At 34.2% G+C, this 18,812-nt stretch overlaps 4 non-coding genes across 4 annotated transcripts; 1 reads left to right on the top strand and 3 right to left on the bottom strand.

The window, feature by feature from the left end:
* Nucleotides 1–4,434: 4,434 nt before the first annotated feature.
* TRNAQ-UUG (transfer RNA glutamine (anticodon UUG)) lies at nucleotides 4,435–4,506 on the bottom strand. The gene has a single exon. It is a non-coding gene; the product is annotated as a tRNA-Gln (tRNA).
* A 948-nt stretch (nucleotides 4,507–5,454) lies between these two features.
* TRNAQ-CUG (transfer RNA glutamine (anticodon CUG)) lies at nucleotides 5,455–5,526 on the bottom strand. The gene has a single exon. It is a non-coding gene; the product is annotated as a tRNA-Gln (tRNA).
* Nucleotides 5,527–10,387: 4,861 nt separating this feature from the next.
* Nucleotides 10,388–10,459, bottom strand: TRNAQ-UUG (transfer RNA glutamine (anticodon UUG)). The gene has a single exon. It is a non-coding gene; the product is annotated as a tRNA-Gln (tRNA).
* Nucleotides 10,460–16,847: 6,388 nt separating this feature from the next.
* Nucleotides 16,848–16,919, top strand: TRNAQ-UUG (transfer RNA glutamine (anticodon UUG)). Its single transcript has one exon. It is a non-coding gene; the product is annotated as a tRNA-Gln (tRNA).
* The last annotated feature ends 1,893 nt before the right edge of the window (nucleotides 16,920–18,812 follow it).

The raw sequence follows: 18,812 nt of genomic DNA, 5'->3' as shown, positions 1-18,812 counted from the left end.
ACTGATAGAATATTGAACATTAGTGGCTGAAGTACGTAACCAATTAGGTAAATAAAGTTTTCTGTAAATTTTTGCAAATAATCACTGATGTTTTTAATATGAATTGGTTCATTTATGGGATGAACTGAAAGTATATTATTTATTGGGCACTTCAAATGACATGGGACTGTCTGCCATTCGTTTTTGTTTTGGTTTTTTTCATCTCTTGACAAATGAGATCCATTAAAATCGTTAAGACAACTTGTACATAAAAAGACCAAATCGAATTTTGCCAACGATCGTCAGCCAAGAGAATAGAAGACGGTTCTCTCACACATAGCATATCGGCTATTGATATTGCACAAATAGAACTACTGGTATGATTGATTATCTTTCCATGCTATTCTTATTCTTTCTGTGCTTCGTTTGCTTATAGTACTGAAAAACTGAGTCAGTGATCATGATAAAGAAAGACGGAAAAGAAAACTTTAATGAGAAGATATTAACCAGTTCGAACTTCGATCAGTGGATTCAAAGACCTGTGACTCGATTTATAAAAAAATAACTTCTAATAACCCTCGCTATCGTCTAATTTTAATACTATTTTATGTAATTTTTTCTTAATTTTGATAACTTATGTACCTGAACATGCGAAAATATATATATGTGGATTGAGATGTACGTATGCTACAAATACGGTTGCCAACGTTTAAAAACTGTATTTATATTTAAAAAAAAATAAAGAAGCTGATCATCGATTAATAAAGAGACTAACATAAAGAACAAAAAGTACGGAATAAAAATTACGAAAACCTGCATGAACCTCTGCAAATCTATGTTCTACGTATAAACAGGATTGATTTCACCAAATGATGGGAAATGATCGATGAGGGTCGGCTGGTAGATCGAAAAGGAAATTTTGGTCGATTATGCATAGAAATAAGGTAGAGAAAGGCTTAGAAAATATGTCAGTCAGTCTTGTATAGAAATCGGATTACCTGATTCAAAGCCAAAAGTGCTAATTGGGCAAAGATCTGTGCGTAAGAATTGGGGATTGAGCTCACCTAGAAAACTATAAGACCGTTCTGCGGACCTGGTGTAGACTCGGTGGCCATGCTAGACATTAGTTGCCATCCACTGGGTTACAAGTTCACAACTATGCAATAAAGATATTGATAAAAATGTAATTTTTTTTTGTTAGAAGAATTCGTAAAAATTCGAAAACCATTTAAGTGGCATCATTTGCTTTCGATCAAGGAAGTTTTAAAAAACCAAGGATTAAGCAGATCGCAGATCAAGTGGAGTGCTAACCATTATACCATGGTACCAGTAAGTGAACCTTTAAACTAATTAGTAATCACAAAGCTTCGCACAACTAATTGGGCGAAGTTCTGTGCCTATCAATGGATTTTGAGCTCATGCTAAAAAAAAAGAATAAATAGTTTAAAATGTTCTAAAGAAATTTTTGTAAATAATCAGCAATATTGTATTTGTTCTTCGCCAAAGTTGAACTGTAATTTAATGTTATCTAATTCGAAAAATTGACTTCAAAATCTGTCAAATTCATTAAAGATAAAAAATAAATTTAAATACATCATTAATCTGTGTAGAAGGAGAGAAAGTCGTGAATTTTCGGGTCGAAGTGGAAGTAGATATTTTTGGTGGTCGGAGTTCACAAATCGTTGTAGCAAGATGAAGAAGGAGAAAAAAAGTGAGAAAAAGAAAGTCATATCCGGCATCGGAAAGCAGTGATAGGAAGTGAAGGCAGGGAAGTGAAATGAAAGGAAGTGAAGTTAAGTTTAAAGATATGTGAGCCAAGAAGAGAAAGAAAGCCCTTCCGCCATTAAGAAATGGAAGAAAGCCTGTCTGCTATGAAGGAAGCCTGAACCCAAAGGGAATTGGAAGTAGTGGCCATTTCGGGACGTAAGTCTGTTCCTGTTTTTTTATTGAACCCTGAAATCAAGGACTCATAATCTAGCTCTGTAAGGAATTGAATGATTGTCCTTAAAAAAGGAACATTCATATTGTATTAGGCAGATTAGTTAGTAAGGTTGAGATAATTTGTTATGAATGCTAAATGATTATGAAATAATGCAAGGGTGTTACAGGAGTAACAAAAAGATAGTAATAGTATAAAGGAATTAGTAAAGAAATTATATTTATAAGGGTAGTACTATAAGGATGTGTTAACCTATATCATTAATTTAGACCAGGTGCCAACACAAGGTAACATACCAGGTGAGGTGCAAAGAGAAAGAAAGTTTATTAATAGAGAAACCTCATGAGTTAAGAGGGATGACTAAGATGATAACTAGAGAGTAATTAAGGTAGAGTGGGTGATCTGTAGTGAATATTATTGAAGTAAGAAGATACCAGTTGTAGTACATTTCATGTGTTAAAGGCTAGAAAAAAATATAGAAAGCGCAATATGAGATGAAATGAGTTTTACTGATGTAAGTAATAAAAATTTGGTAATGGCAGAGAATGATGGAGTAATCATTGATGATTCAAAATAAGTAAGATACAACTGATACAAACTGATGTTAATAATTTGCAAATTGAGAATAGTTGATGAGAGAGAGATAGTGTATTGTACTGTAGTGTAGTTCAAATATATGGAAATTGGTATGCTTGTATGTAATTTTTTTTTATGTAAATAGCGTATATAATGTTCAAAGGTTCGTAATTTTTTTTGTAAAAAATGTGTGTATTTAATGTCCTGCTAACACCCGCTTTACACACCCTAGTGTCTAGAATTCCCTGTGAATTGCAGTCAGATTTGCATTTGTGCGGTGGGAATGTGACTTCAGTAGGGTGGAAGTCAAAACAAACAAAGCAGCAACAAAAAAATAACAAGTAATAACAATTTTAATGTTATTACTTGTTATTTCGTCCCCCCCTCCCACAAAATCACATACGAAACTACACCATGGTGTAGTTTACTGATGCTCCTAAAAAATAACGGCAACCGACCAGGCGCGTCCTTCCTTGGTTGCAGTGTATCCACCTGCGAATGGGTTTTCCTCCCAGCATCATCTTGGAATGCCGAAACTGATCACTATTTGTTCAGGAGCATGAGAGCGATTTCAAACTAGTTCGGTGACCTCCCCACTAATCAGATCTCAGTCCATTTGACATCTCTTGGATGAGGTGGATTAAGCTTTAGATTAGATACTTACAACTGTCCAAATTAGCAATAACTGGTGTAGCAAATGCGTCAACGTAGGCTAGAATCCGTTACACCATGGAACCACTGACTCGAAATGGGACATCAGCCGCTAAAGTACAGAAATAATTACTTATGGGTGAAGTTTTAATAGAGTATAGAGTTTTTCAGCTCCAAAAAAATAAAAACTAGATCTAAGTTTTTTAGGAAATATTTATAAATAATCATCAATCTTTTAAATCTCAATTCACTGCTGTCTGCCATTATTTTTTCTTTTATTAGTCAAACAAGTCTCTTCAAGTCAAACATTTACTGAAAACCTAAAAAATGGAAAATAAATTGTTTGAGACAACTTGAATATAGAGCGACAAAATCGAAATTTATATTCTTTTATGCAATTTTGTGCTAATTTATTTTTACCTGCACCAAGATCAAGATCTGCATTGTTTTTTTTTTGTTTTTTTGCAGATCTTGATCTTGCATAACATAAAAAATTAAATCAAATTTTTAAAAAAAAAGTGAACAACGATTTTTAAGTTTGATTTTTATTGCTAAACATTTAGAGGAAATTTGAATTTTTATCAGTTGTTTCTTGAAACAATTTTAAATTGAAAATTCAAATGTCACATATTCATAGTCAGATTGAAGTTATAGAATACCCAAGTTCATATCTTCTGACATCGTGTAAGGACTTTATACTCTATCGCTGGCATGGGTAGGTGTTTACGTTTTTACTAGAATGATGGAGTAAATATTGCACACTTTGAGCAGTTCAAAGTGTGCAATATTTCTATTTTTCAATGCAGATTGGATAAATGTGATTATTTCATTAACTCGAGGATATATTTATTATTCACAGTGTTGAATATCTAGTATTTTAGACTTGTTCCCTTCATAACATCAGAAGGTATTAACGTGGATATTCTGTAACTTGAATGTGTGAATATTCAAGTTATACAAGTTATAGTTAGAAAAAGTTGGTCATCAGTTAAAAGACCCTGATAATAAGAGTAAAAAGAACCGAATTGAAAAACTGTGTTCTATTCGGTCAAACGTGTGTTCTGCTTGTAAGTAGAACACTGGTTTGACTAGAGGATCGCAAATGGTCGATCTAGATCGACAAGGATATTTTGGTCAGATATGCAGAGAAATGCTTAAAAAATTTAAAATTTAAAATTTATTTTTGAAGCAATATTTAATTTTTTTTTGGCAATATGCGATAATCAGAATCAGTTAATTATGAAATTGGGATAGATGCTTGAAATCAACAAAAATAAAAGTTAACAGTCAGGTCCCACCGAGATTTGAACTCGGATTACTGGATTCAAAGTCCAGAGTGCTAACCATTACACCATGGAACCACTGTTACTAAATCGAATTATAAAACATATCAAGGATACTAATTAATTACGAAAAGTTTCGGGCTTTGTGCATAAGCAGCATACACAATACATAGAATAAATTGTTCTAAAGTAATTTTGTGATTAATGACCACTCGCTTAAATCTCGATTTCGAACAGAGGATAGAACATCTAACGAAAGTGGAATAGCTGTAAAAAGCATATGGAAATTCGGAATTCAGACATAGTAGTAAAGGAACATTAATAGCATGGTGGAGTTCCACTTAAAAAATTAAAATTAAAGAATAGTAATAAATGAAATGCAATATGAGACCATGCGTGTAATAAAGTAGCTGTGGAATCTAATTCATCAACAAAAAATAAATACCTGCAGACTACTACGCGTTAGCTAGCTCAGTTTGGGATTAAGATGGTTTCTTCTCAAGTGTATGTGGTCTTAACGTTATGCTTAATACAGGAGAGGGTTTAAAAAAACTTTAACTATTTTTCACAGTAGTGGAGGATAGATGTATTGACTATATTATAGTTTGTTTTAGCGCATAATGCACTAGATGAAGAGGTTTTTTGATACAAAAAAAATTGGTAAAGAATGGGAGTAAAACTTTCTCCATCACTCTGAATAAGAGTGAAACTTTTACCGTTTGGTCATCTGGAGTAATTTATGGCACCAGCAGTACTGATTTTTGCAGTTGTTTGACCACCATCACGGCTATAAATGTGTAAACAAAAGAGCGCAACAAATTAAAAATAAACGAGTTCCTCACAGCAGCATATACGTCATCTTCTTATAGATTGCAGACTTAGATTATCAAGAAGTATTATTACAATTTATTTGTAGTAAGATGCGTACGATCAGTATAGCTGTTTCAATTATGTTAATAAATCAAAAAAAAAAAAAAAAAAAAACGAACGCAACAGTTTTAAAAACACGAAGTAAGGGAAAAATTGAGGTTCCACCGAGATTTGAACTCGGATCGCTGGATTCAGAGTCCAGAGTGCTAACCATTACACCATGGAACCGCTCGCTCAAAATGGAACATCAGTCGCTAACGTACGAAACTAATTATATAAATAAAGTTTTCTGCGTGAAGTTTCAATAAAGTTTTTCCTCTCCAAACAAAAATTTTTTCAGAGAAATTTTTGTAAAAATTTCTCAGTGGCGTAACCAGTATGGGGCTGATGGGGCTGCAGCCCCCTCCGAGCCTTTATACTCTACTCTGATATTTTTAATTTGTACTACTATTTTTCATATTTCAAAACACTATTCCAATTTCAATTTAATTACTATTTGAGAACACCGCATAAACAAAAGTTCAACTATGTCCCTTACTGTACGCAGAGATCGAGCTCCGCGTCCTGTAAGGGTCCAATTTGTGTTTCTGTAAAAATTTATAATCCGTGCTTTTGTAAATATGTAGGTCATAATCAGACTCAACATGTTGGACGTTTAGTGTAAACTGGGTATAATAATTAGAAACATGCCACTAGAGATTTTAACTTGCATACTACTACGCATTATCATAGGATATCCTTACGTCAAGCTAATGATTTACACCAAGTTCTTAGTGGCAAACGTTTATTCGTACAAGAATTGCTGGAGAAAGCAAAATACGAAGAACGAATGGAAAATCGGAAAAGATTGGTGCCAATAATTAAAACGATTCTACTTTGTGGAAAGCAAGGCATATCGTTAAGAGGTCATCTAGACAGTGGGCCATTAACTTATCAGAAGCTGTAAACTACAATGAAGGAAACTTTCGAGCTTTGTTAAGAAACCGTACGGGGGAGGAAAGGCTGGAGGGATTAGTTCTTTTGAATATTTATTATGACGTAATCATCAATCCCGAAGAAAGAAAAGGCGTTTAAATGTAAATATATAACTAGTTTATGTTTCTAACACCCACTTAGTATTTTATTGAGTATAAAAGGCTTTTTTCTTTTGTGTTCGAATACAAACGTATAGCGGAAATTTAAGGACTAGTAAAAGCCTACGTACAATTTTTCTCTGGATATGCAGCCCCCTCCCCCCGAGTGTATTTTCTGGTTACGCCACTTGCTAGATTCAACGTCCAGAGTGCTAACCATTATACATTGGAACTGCTTGTTCAAAACGGCACACCAGCCGCTAACATACGAAACTAATTACAGTATATAAATAAAGTTTTCTGTGTAAAGTTTCAATAAAGTTTTTCCTCTCCAAACAAAAAATTACGCCACTGAGTGGGTTCAGAGAAATTTTTTCAAAAACTTCTCTGAACTTGTACTAGACATATTGAACACTGTGAATAATAAATGCATCTCCGACGTAATCGCCATTGATTAACAAAATATACATGCATAATGCACATAGAATTTAAAGGTTTTATTTCAAAAATAAAATTTTTCAATCTAATTTTTAAGATAATTTTTTTTAATCGGCATTTTCTGTTAGGAAAATCATTAACAATGTCATCAAAATTTGTATTTCTGGTAAGTTAACGCTAGAATAAGTGTTGTGGAAATAATTTAAAACCAAACTTACAGAAACGCTTTGGAATTTCTATAAAAATAAATAAATTTAAAACAGGAACATTTTAATACGTTTAATAAAACGAATTAAACAAAAATCATCCACGGCCTATACACAAAGTAACATAAATTTTTCATTAGAGTCTGTTCACGAATATAGGAGATAAAAAATTAGTAATTACATAGGTTCCACCGAGATTCGAACTCGGATTGCTGGATTCAAAGTCCAGAGTGTTATTCAAAGTCCAGAATGGAACCGGTGTTCCGAAATGGAATCACAAAACATACAATGGATGCGAACTAATTACTAAAAGTTCCGTGCTTTATGCACAAGAAATTCAAACAATAAATAGAACAGACTGTTTTTAAAGAAATTTTGTGATTAATCACCACTCGTTTAAATATGGATTTCGAACAGTGGACAGTACATTTGACCCAAGTGGAACAGTTGTACAGGGCATATGGGAATTCACACTTCAGTCCGAGTAGTAAAGGAAAATTATTAGCTTGGCTGCGTTTTACAATAAAAATATAAAACAAACGAATAATAATAAATAAAATACTATTTTATTAATATATAAAATTGCAGTAATGTTTCTTTCCCCCCTCCTACAGTTAAGAGGAAAAAAACGATGATGAAAACCTATTTTGATCATATAGTAATAAACTAATAAATCATTACGACTGTGCGTTGTGCAAGAAGATATCCAAATTTTTTTGATTTATAAATAAATCACTTGTGATAGTAAGCGTTACAGCGCAATCTCCACAGCATGAAAACACGTATTCTCAAGGATAATAATTATAAAACTAATTTTGCGAAAATATAATAATTTATTAAGATTTATTTTTATATTTTAGCAAAAATAGGTTCAAAGTTTATTTCTAGTATAAAAATAAAACTTCAAAATTCTGAGAAATAATTAGTTGACAATTTTCTAAAATTTATGAGATTTTTTAAGTTTGAAATTATTTATGAGCGGGCAAGCCACAAAACACATGGAATTTATAATGAGTATTTCCAATCCTTACACATTGATAATTACCAACAATAAAACATTAATATATTATCAATATTAACACGTTTTAACACTTAAAATTTGTTGTTAATTCAGTTAACCTTACTCCAAGCTGTAGGAGTAAGTTTTGCAGTTTTATTACTATAAATCAGAATATTTATGTGGCTGAAAGGTGTGGGAAAGATTATTTTCCTTCCTCAAAACATTGATTGCCATGGAAATAACGAGGTAACGTACAATTACAAGAAGACAACAGATTATTGCAGAAATAACCAGTCATTGTGGACGTTAGTGCTATCCATTGAGTTACAAACTGTAATTCGTGATCATGCAATAAAGATATTTATGAAAAAAAAAATATTAACTTTTATTAGACTATGATCATCGGCATCTATTAGGATGGACTATCTGGTCTAATTCATCGGAGAAAAAGAATGATCCATAGTCGTAACCAAAAAAGCATGGAACCAACTCTGTTAAAAGCAACCCGTAAAGTGGTAATTTTCAACAGATTTGGCAAAGTCGTGTGCGTTTTGCACGCGCAGCAAAGAAGAATGAGTAGATCGACATTCTAATGAAAATTTTGAAGGTAATTACCACTAGCGTATTTGTTCTTCGCCAAGGGTCAACTGTAATTTACTCTTATCTAATTGGAAAAAGTTTGACTTCATTGATTTATCTCATGCATTAAGGAAAAAAAGAAAAGTAATCAGTGATCTCTCAAGAATTTTTCAATTTAACAGCAATCGGCTGCAGATTTTCATATTGATGAAAGAGAAAATCATATTAAGTTGAACGTTTATCTGTACAAAGCAGCATGCTCACTCGCACGCACACACAGATATTTTGATTGGCATCTACGTCAAAAGGCTGAAATTAGTTATTCAACAAAAATGTGTGTATATGGGTTGTGGGGTTTCTCCGAGACTTGAACTCCCATCGCTGGATTCGAAAGCTAATCTTACCTCGTAGAATCGCTAACAAAATTCCTAAAAGTGGCCAATAATTACAAAAAACACTTTAAAATCAAGCACTCTAGGACTGAATTGATTATTATTGCTTAATATACATTGTAATGCCCTTTCATCTGTTTTTTTTTTTGACAAGCAGGATTTAAACTGCATGATTAATGCAATTAAATCTTAATTCTCATAACAGAACACACTTGTCTTTGTAACGAGTTTTCTTGCTAATGCACCACTTTCAACCTACAGCTTTAACTATAATACAACTTTGAAAAACTGATTTCGTATTCAGGATGGCAACTCGCATTGAACGACTACTTTACAATCGTGTTATCTGCGTGTTGCCACTAGAGCCCATTTCCTATCTGATGATGGACCAGTTAGTCCTGAAACATATTGCCATAGTGGTCTCACATTTTAAAGAAATGGACAATTAACCTCTGGGAAGACCATCTTATTGAAAGTAGTGTAATACCGTGCCAATTGGTTGCAAGCACAAGTTTGTTCTACTGAAAGAATTAAGACTATTGCATTGCCTTTGAGTTTAGATCCTGCTTGGTTGCAAAAATAGATTAAAGGACAAGGTAGTCCTGTAAGTATTCTAAAGAAAGAAATGCCACTTTTTGCAGACCGATTAAAGAGGAATATGATTATTGATATGAGTTCTGGATTGCTTTTTAAATATTTTCGGATTTTAAAGAATTGCGGGTTGTTCAATTCTCAAATTTACAGAACTCACTATAGTTATGTTTTATTCAATTTGTCATTCATTTAACTAATTCTACCTGAATGGAATCGTGATTTTCTTTTTACTACATATATAATTCTACCAGTTTGTACAAGCCTGAGATTTATTCAAATATTTTCAGTAGAAAAATCTAGTTTTACTGTTTGTTTCATACCTGTCTTAGTGACTGTAAAATGAAAAACTTTGGGCTTACGCATATTAAATTACGCAATAACAAATCACGTGGACTGTCAATATAACCACGTATGATATCTGCTAATAATTATAAATATTCAAAGTTTAAAGTTGCCAGAATAATAAGGGTTCAACTGTTTCAATGAAATTTCAATTTCTGGACAGATCCATATGACAACTTTTCTTTTTTGGGCAGAACTAACTTCGTGTGTATTCCATTTTTACAGAAATGAAATTATCCAGCAAACCTATGCTGGATATTCTGAGGAGTTATCTGCCAACCCAAACATGGTAATTTTCGTAACTGTCAAGCACTCAATTTCAAATTCCTGTATTCACTTTCTAGAAAGGAAAAGAGACAGTGATACAAAGAAATTATTAGAATCTCTGGTCATCTGGTCCTATTAAGATGGAAAAAAAATAGCTTGCAATGAAACAGAAGAGAAAGAATAAAAAACTTCGTTAACAGGTTCCACCGAGACTTGAACTCGGATTACTGGATTCAAAGTCCAGAGTGATAACCATTACACCATGGAACCCTTCACATTGAATTTCCTATTAAGCATCCTGTTAACGTGTTATCTTCTTCGATTAATATCGAAAGTTCTATGAGTTTGTGTGTGTTGTGCATGTGCTAAAAGAAGAATGAACAGATCAAAATGTATGTAAGTAATCAGCAATGGCGCAATGGTAAACAATAAACACTTTAAAACTGGAGATGCAAACACACCCTGGGCAGTTTAGGTTTAGTGAAATCGTGTTACATTTCATTTTTTTTTTCTTTTTGGCAAATTAGAAGACCACTGAAAAAAGGAAAGCCTTATTATTTAGTGAGCCTGTATAGGCGGCGTACCAATTAGAAATGTGGAGGAATCGTATCCAAGGGGACGAAAATTTTCATTCCATACTCGGTCTCGGGAGATGGATTGTATGGTTTGATCTTCGGGAAAATTAGGCTTTTCCATCAGCTGTTTGTTTGTTTGTTGTAGGGTTTGATACAGATCAGCAACTAAAGCGCAATGCGTCATATTTTGTCCATAAACTGCGTGTGTACTGTGCTCGATTTTCTAATTGTTGGGCAAAAAAACCCGAGTTTCTTTGAGTGAAAGCCATGCTACTCGCCTGAGACCGACTAACTCGACAATGTTGTCACAAAGGCCCATAAAAATTCCTCATGTCATCGAGGGATTCGAACTGAGGTTTTTTCCTCAATCTGTGGGAAGACGGCGATTTTACGAACTACGAATATCATAAGGGCCAGAAAAAAAGGCAAACCGACCAGAGGATAGATGCAAAAAATAACAATGCATTGACGCCTCATAGCCTTGGCTGACTTGGTGCTTAACACACATTATAATAGCAGTATATTGAAACATTGAGCCATTGAAGGCAGCAGGTTAGCATAAAGGTAGAAATGAAGGTGCAGAATGCCGAGGTGTAATTTACAAATACACGACCCATGCGATCATGAGCTCAGAGAATTTGATTGATTATAGATTATGGGGTTTCAAAGAGGAGAAATTAGGACAAGTTGGTTTTCGGAGCGTCTCAGTGTTTAAAAAAGCCAATATTGTCGTACGCAAATAACAGGCTATTGACTGTGATAAAGACAAATATCAGGACATCGCAAATTTTGACAATAACTAAATTTCTAACGGCTGTGAAATAGCCATAGCGTAATTTACCTAATATAGTTCTTCAAGCAAAAATAAATTCTTACACACCATGCGAAATTTAGTGCAGTTCAGGACTTTACTCAAACTCCGGAAGTTATTAATTTTATTCTTAAGACAGAAACGGTTTTATTATGAAGGATATTATCAATAATTAGATATTTTTCACAGTAGTGGAGGCTACAGATATTGACTGTGTTATGGTTGCTCTCTGGTTTAGTGCAAAATGAACTAGATGGGGAGTTTTTTGATTAAAAAAAAACTTTCCATCTGGTTTATTTTGCACAGTTTTACCATTTGACCAGAGTTGTTTATGGCACGCAGTACTGAGGTTTAGAGTTGATATGCCGATCATCACGACTATAAAGAAAACAAAACAGAAAAACAAAAAAAAAAAAATACATTCTAGAAACACGTTAAGTTCTTTTTTTATAGCTTGCAGATTTAGCCTATTAAAAAATACGGGGGCCATTTCTGGCCATTGTACAGAGTCTTGTATATCATCACAGAGGACCATGGAGGAGATGAACTAACGTTTAGTGGCTGCCTTGCATAAAACACAACACATGTCCACACATGCGGGTTGAATTTTGATTCGTCAGAAAAGATGACGGTGTGCCATTGCTTTTGTCCATGAAACATGCGTTTTAGCCCAAGCAAGTCTCTTCTTCCTCATTTGTTGGGTCAACGAAGGCTTCTTCTTGGGCCGATAGGCATGCAGACCACATTCCGAAAGCTGTCTTTGGATAGTTCGTGCGCTTGTTTCAATGCCAGAGGCCATCTCAAAGTGCAGTTTTAGATAACGCATAGTCATTTCAAATATCGATCTTGGAAAGGCGTAGTCACTCTCTTACGGCCTAATCCAGATCTTCTCTTCACATCACTGGTTTTACGCTTTAATTTCGGCACCCAAGATACTGTTGACTGGTGGCACACGCGTAGAAAGCCCTTCCTGGAACAGAGCAACAGAAATTTTTTTTTTTTCTTGGTGTCAACTGAATGTACGGAGCCATGCTTATACCTACGCAAAACAGGATACTAATGAGAGTATATACCCTTCCAATGACGTATTTATAGAAACGGCTGATGCAATACCTTGCAATTACTGTCTGATGCAATAGAAGCGTTATCTGACGCAATACCTTTGCTTTGCGACAAACAAAATGACTGTGATCAAACAATATCCTATACGTTTCACTACAAATGTTACTTTTAAAAGGTGATGCAGTTTTTTTGTAGCAGAGCGTATATCTTCTTTCTTACAGCTTACAGACTTAGCCTATCGTGGAATATTATTAGCATTTTTGGGTAGGGCCAATTACCAGCACTTGGCACATTTTGACAGTAACTTTTTTATTAAAAAATCGCAGTAAGACACTCATTTGTATTTACAGTATTTATTTTACACATTTGGTAATTTAATCTCGAAAATGATAGATGCAATAAATGTGTCCCCAATAAACGCTGACTGAACCGCCCGTTGTAGCGATAGATTTATTTTGAAAAAAAAATCACTGTACGCGTGAAAGGGAAATTTAAATGCATCAATGCCCCATAACAAACTAATATCGATAGCCTCTTGGACCAATGACGTATATATAGAAACGGCTGATGCAATACCTTACAATTACTGTCTGATGCAATAGAAGCGTTATCTGACGCAATACCTTTGCTACAAAAATCTGTCACTTCTTTTTGACGGCCCTGCGATGTCTCTCAACCGTGACAGCCGTTTCAATGATATTATTAAGGAACAAAAAGAAGTAAAATACACCATGTTATCAAATGTATTGGAACACTAATGAATATGAAAGTTAAATTATAAAACTGAACGTTAAATTAGAATCTCATTTTTACCTTTATAGCCACTAGCAAGATACTCTGCGATCCAATGTAATTTGGAGCTTCGCATCAAAGAAGCTAACATTGCCCTTCTGGCTAAATTAATCACTAAAATAATTTATTCCTCCAGCATCAACGTGAGACAATGGAAGATACACTCCAATGTACAGAACTCCCTTTGCTAGATTGCATCAGATGAATAGATTTCTCAAATTAGATTTACATCTAACGTCATCAAAGGTCACCGCTGGTAATACATAATCATCAAGACATCGCCAATGGATTTTAATGGAAATAGTTGCCGCAAGAGTTTTTGAGAAAAATTTAATCAATAATTTGTTGATTGAATTTAAGAAAAAATCCCGACCGGTAATTCAGGAAAAGCAGAAATTGTAGCATGGCTGCGTAGTAAAAGTATTGTACACAAACCTGCGCACACTCTATCTGTAGTCAGGCAACAGATAAAAAGATATAAAATATATGAAGTCGATGAAATTGCAAGGGAAATGGGGCATGAGGAAGTACGGCTTCATCAGTATCACTATCAGTACCGCTCAAGGTGAAGAGAGAAGTTTCAGGAAAAACAAAACTTTCCAAATAAAAGATGCGCGAAATTTATTGGAGAACATTCAGTAACATATAACTGTCGATGACTGGAAAAAATGTGTTACTATGCAGTGGAACTTCAGCAAAAAGATTTCCTAAAATATGGAATACGAAACAAGTCAATAGAACAAATTTATTACAGCAGCTGGCACAGCGAATTATGGGGGTGAAAGGAGTGAAAGAGAGGAGGACGGCTAGCGAGTGACCTTGAAGCGCCTGTAATATTTCTCTCGATCATAGCTAATGCGAGCAATTGAAGCCACTAGGCAAGACCAGAAGCGAAGTAGGACAAATACGTGTTATGCACTATTCTGAAACTGCATTTTAGTCATGCTGTTAATGCATTTCAGTCTTACCTAACTGTACTTAGTAATTGCATCTAAGAATTTTGAAGCTATCTTTCGCTTTGATGGCCTTTCCTGTACATTAATTATATTTCTTTATTTGTTTGTAAATTTTAATAAAAGTGGATTGTTAATTAAAATAATAGAGGCTAATGGAAAAGCTTTTTAAGTTCTCATCATGTTTTTTTTTTTTTTTTTTTGAGGGGGGTTAAGTTGTATGTTGTTGTAGTAGGGTTTTAGGAGCATCAGCGACTATGGCCATATTACTCTGTTTGTATTGTCTGTAAATTGCATGTGTTCAGAGGTCGATTTTCTGTTTGCTGGATGAAAAACCCGAGTTTCCGGGAGAAAAACAATGCTACCCTCGTCTGAAACTGACTAACTCAGCCAGGTTGTGAAAAAGATCTGCAAAAATTTCTCATATCATTGACGAGACGAACTCAGATCTTTTCCATCCGGTGTGTGGAGAACGGCGATCCTACCTTTGTATATTTATCAATGATATTGATGAAGGTATATCAGGCTTAGTGTCGAAGTTTGAAAATGGTACAAAGGTTGGCAGGGTTGTTAATGACAGTAATGGCAGTGTGCTACTGCAACAGGATCTAGATAATTTGGGCAGATGGGCTAAGAAGTGGCAACTGAAGTTTAACCTTGACAAATGCAAAGTACTGCACATGGGTAGAAGTAACCCCAGAGAAACGTACCAACTGTGTGGCACTACACTTAGGGTGGTAGAAAATTAAAAAGATCTGGGAGTAATTGTGCAGTCAGATATGAAGTTTTCTGAGCAATGCAGACAGGCTGCCAGGGTAGGTCATGGGGTTTTGTCAATGATATATAGGGATTTTGCTAGTAAGGAAAAGGAGGTGATTATCCCTTTGCCAAAAAAATAGCAATGGTTAGGCCACATTTTGAGTACTGCGGACAAGTCTTGGGGCCTCATTTTAGAAAGGATGTAGAGTTGCTAGAATGAGTTCAGAGAAGGGCAAGAAGATTGGTGAGGGGAACGAAGGGGTCCTCTTACCAAGAAAGGCTTATGTTCTTCAAAATGCAGCGGCTGGAGACTAGGCACCTGCGAGATGATCTGAGTGAAGTGTATAAAGCCTTGAATGGTTTGAGCATGCTCATTGCTGATGGGATTCTTTCTCTTGCTCAGAATAATCGTCTCAGAGAGAATAAATTCAAATTGAGGAAAGACAGTTGTAGAACAGATATGGTGAAATTGATTGCTGAAACAAACTTCCATCTGTTGTTGTGGAAGTTGATAGCTTAAATAAATTCAAGGAAGAAGTGAACAAACTTTTAGAGCGAATGGATGATTTTAGAGCGAATAAATTTTTTTTTTTTTTTTTTTTTGGCTGATACTACATAAACTCATACGCTTGCTTTCTTGAATCACGTTCCTCCATTACTACTACTACTACTACCAACTTTGCTACTCACGAGGCTTGGGTTGGGGTGGCCCGGGTGAGTGTGCCTGTCGGTACATAGAGTAACTTAATACTGTGGGCAAAGAGTTCAACGATCCGACTTCTCAATTTATCTGCAGGGACGAATACAAAATGCTGCACTTACTCGTAATCGTTTCATATGTCAAAATCTTTTATCTGAAAACACAATTTCTGCATAGAAAATTATGCACCAAGGTTTTCATTATTACATTCTCGATCACTCTATCGGGATTTTATTACTATTATTTTTTAAAGGAAATCTTTATTGCAACAACAACAACAGACTCATGGCAATGTGGCCTTTCACGGCCCAAACGTCAGTGGATACCATGGTATAATTAAGATAACTTCCATGGTAGGGGTTCTTAACTAGATAGGGTGCGCCATATCTGGTGAAAATGGAACGAACATATAACAGACTATTATTATTATCATTATGCCATTATGACATTTGAATGTAGGCTTATTGGCTAAACATGACTCAAGTTTAATTATTAACAAAGTAATTAGTTGTAAGTCTTAAATATTTCGCACATAAATTAGTTATTAGTTTGTAATCGAAACATTTTTATGTTTCGATTAGAAACTTTTCGATTACGAAAAGCAAAAATAAATAAATAAATAAAATGTGAATATCTATAATTTATTATTTTTGGTGGTTCAGAATTTCACCGAACAAATGGAAATATATTCTACCACTAAAAATAAGAAATAAGTTCCAATGAATACATATAAAAAGATTATTTCCCGAAATATAAAACATCAATAATAAATTACGAAACTGCGCAAAACTTCCAAACAGTTTTGTGTTCAAATTTATTTCATAAAAAGGTGACTACGTAAAACTGGTTTAATCAATACAAAACATACGTACCCAACAAATGTAGATAGGGTTGTCTACTATAAGAACAACACCAATTACTCAGCTGTGAGCAAACAGTGAACCAATGGGAAAACTGCAGTGTCAGGGGAAGAAACTATACGATTTTCAGTAAAAATCGCACACATGGTTCCATGGTGTAATGGTTAGCACTCTGGACTTTGAATCCAGTAATCCGAGTTCAAATCTCGGTGGAACCTGTTTATACGTTTTTTTTTTAAACATGTATTTAATTTTCAGCTATTTACTCGAATCTCTTGCGTCCAACGACAAACATTGCAATAAACATAACTGAATTGGAAAAATATGACGATTCAAACCAGAAATTGGTTGAACTGTGATACTGACATTCAACAAGCAATTAGATTCTTTCCAATATATAGGAAAAAGCATAAAAATACCTGAAATATAACATGCGGTCACGATGGCATATTAATAACTTTTGTAGTGCGAGCTATAACGTGCTTTTCGAAAAGTAAATTTAATTTCTTTTTCTTGGACTTTTTTTTTTATTGCTGTACTGTATATAAAGGTCCATTACATTTTCATTTCATTAAATTTTAATACTTAGCAATTTAAATTGCTTTTAGTTTATGCTTTTATCAAGAAGTATTTTGTCCCTAAGGGCATGTGAAGAGTAACAACATTTCTAATGAGCGAATTTGTAACTCAATTACAAATGATTCAAAACTTTTATATGGTAATGGCCAACGCGTTTGCCATTATAGTTTGTTTTTAATAATCTTAATTGCAGAATAAAGTTCGAAGGATTTAGCAACATCCTATTCGAATTGAGATAAAACTGAACGCGCTGTCAGAGGGTTGGCAGACTGGAACATAACTAAATCATTTTGATATAACATAAACAGATTTTTTAAAATTTTTACCATAGGGTTACTGGAGAAGAACTTCATCCATCCGTGTGTATTATGTTCATAAATTGCATGTGTTCTGTTGTCGATTTGCTTCTTTTGCTGTACGAAAAATCCTTATTTGCAGAGGGAATGCCGTGCTAAACTCACTTGAGACCGATTAGCTCAGCTACGAAGTGAAAAAAGCCTATAAAAGTTCCTCGCTTCACATCTCTTGAATTTTCAACCCAGTGCATGGTGGACGGTGCTTACAACTACTGTGCCACCCACAAGGACACGTCAGACGAAGTGAAAAATTGCATTTTGGTAGCCGATGAAACCATTAAGAATAGTTATGAAATGATAAGACATGCAGTGAGATCGCGGATTCTTCTCGCTAAATGCTCAGTGGATGGGACGAATGTTGCTTTGAACAGCTGGTTTATTTGTATTACTTTAGAGGTTTATTTCATTTAATTCTCATCATTTTAGATTAAAAAAATCAATAGGATTTTTTTTTAATCTAAAATTTAGCTGTAGATTATGCGCCAACATTTGTTTCGTGCAGTTTTGAAACACCCTGTACCTGATTTAAGCTTATAAGACGCATTACAATCCGATGAACAAGAAAAAACTTTCCTTGCAAGAAAGTATTGTGTCATTAATAAGCTCATCAAAATGCGTTTTTAAGACAAAATCTCGTCTTTGTCTCCATTGAGAAGATTACAGACTTTTGAAGGTTGTTTGCTCGTTCCGACGAAACCGAAAAGCAAACATTTTTCAACAGTTTCAACTGATCGGTGAATTCAGTGGAGTGACTATTAATTATAATAATTGCATTCACCTCATTAAAAAGAAAACACTTCGACTAATTAAGCAAGGAAATATAATTCGTTCAATGGAAGGATTAAAAAAGAAATTTCTTAAATACAGTGCCTATTAGTTCAAAAGATTTAATGCTCTTTTTGTGTTGGCATGTTATCACATTTATCCTTTTAGGGATTGCAAAGTTTGAGAACCTCTTTGAGAAGAATTATTTCAATATATATGTAATAATAAAGCAAACTTCAGTTCTAAAAACTGATTTTATCATATTAACATATCATCACAGAAGCAGGAATTTTCTTTTATTGGTGTATAATCAATTTTACTATGTATTATGAGCATTATCAGTTATATGAGAATTAATTCCAATGCCATAGGTCAATGAATTTGTTTTAAATTTCTGTGTTTTTGGCAGAT

Source organism: Mastigoproctus giganteus, chromosome 9, assembly GCF_048544385.1.
Source record: "Mastigoproctus giganteus isolate SK-2022 chromosome 9, ASM4854438v1, whole genome shotgun sequence".
NCBI lineage: Eukaryota > Metazoa > Arthropoda > Arachnida > Uropygi > Thelyphonidae > Mastigoproctus > Mastigoproctus giganteus.
The sequence above is the reverse complement of the archived record's forward strand: the minus strand, read 5'-3'. Positions and strand labels throughout refer to the sequence as shown.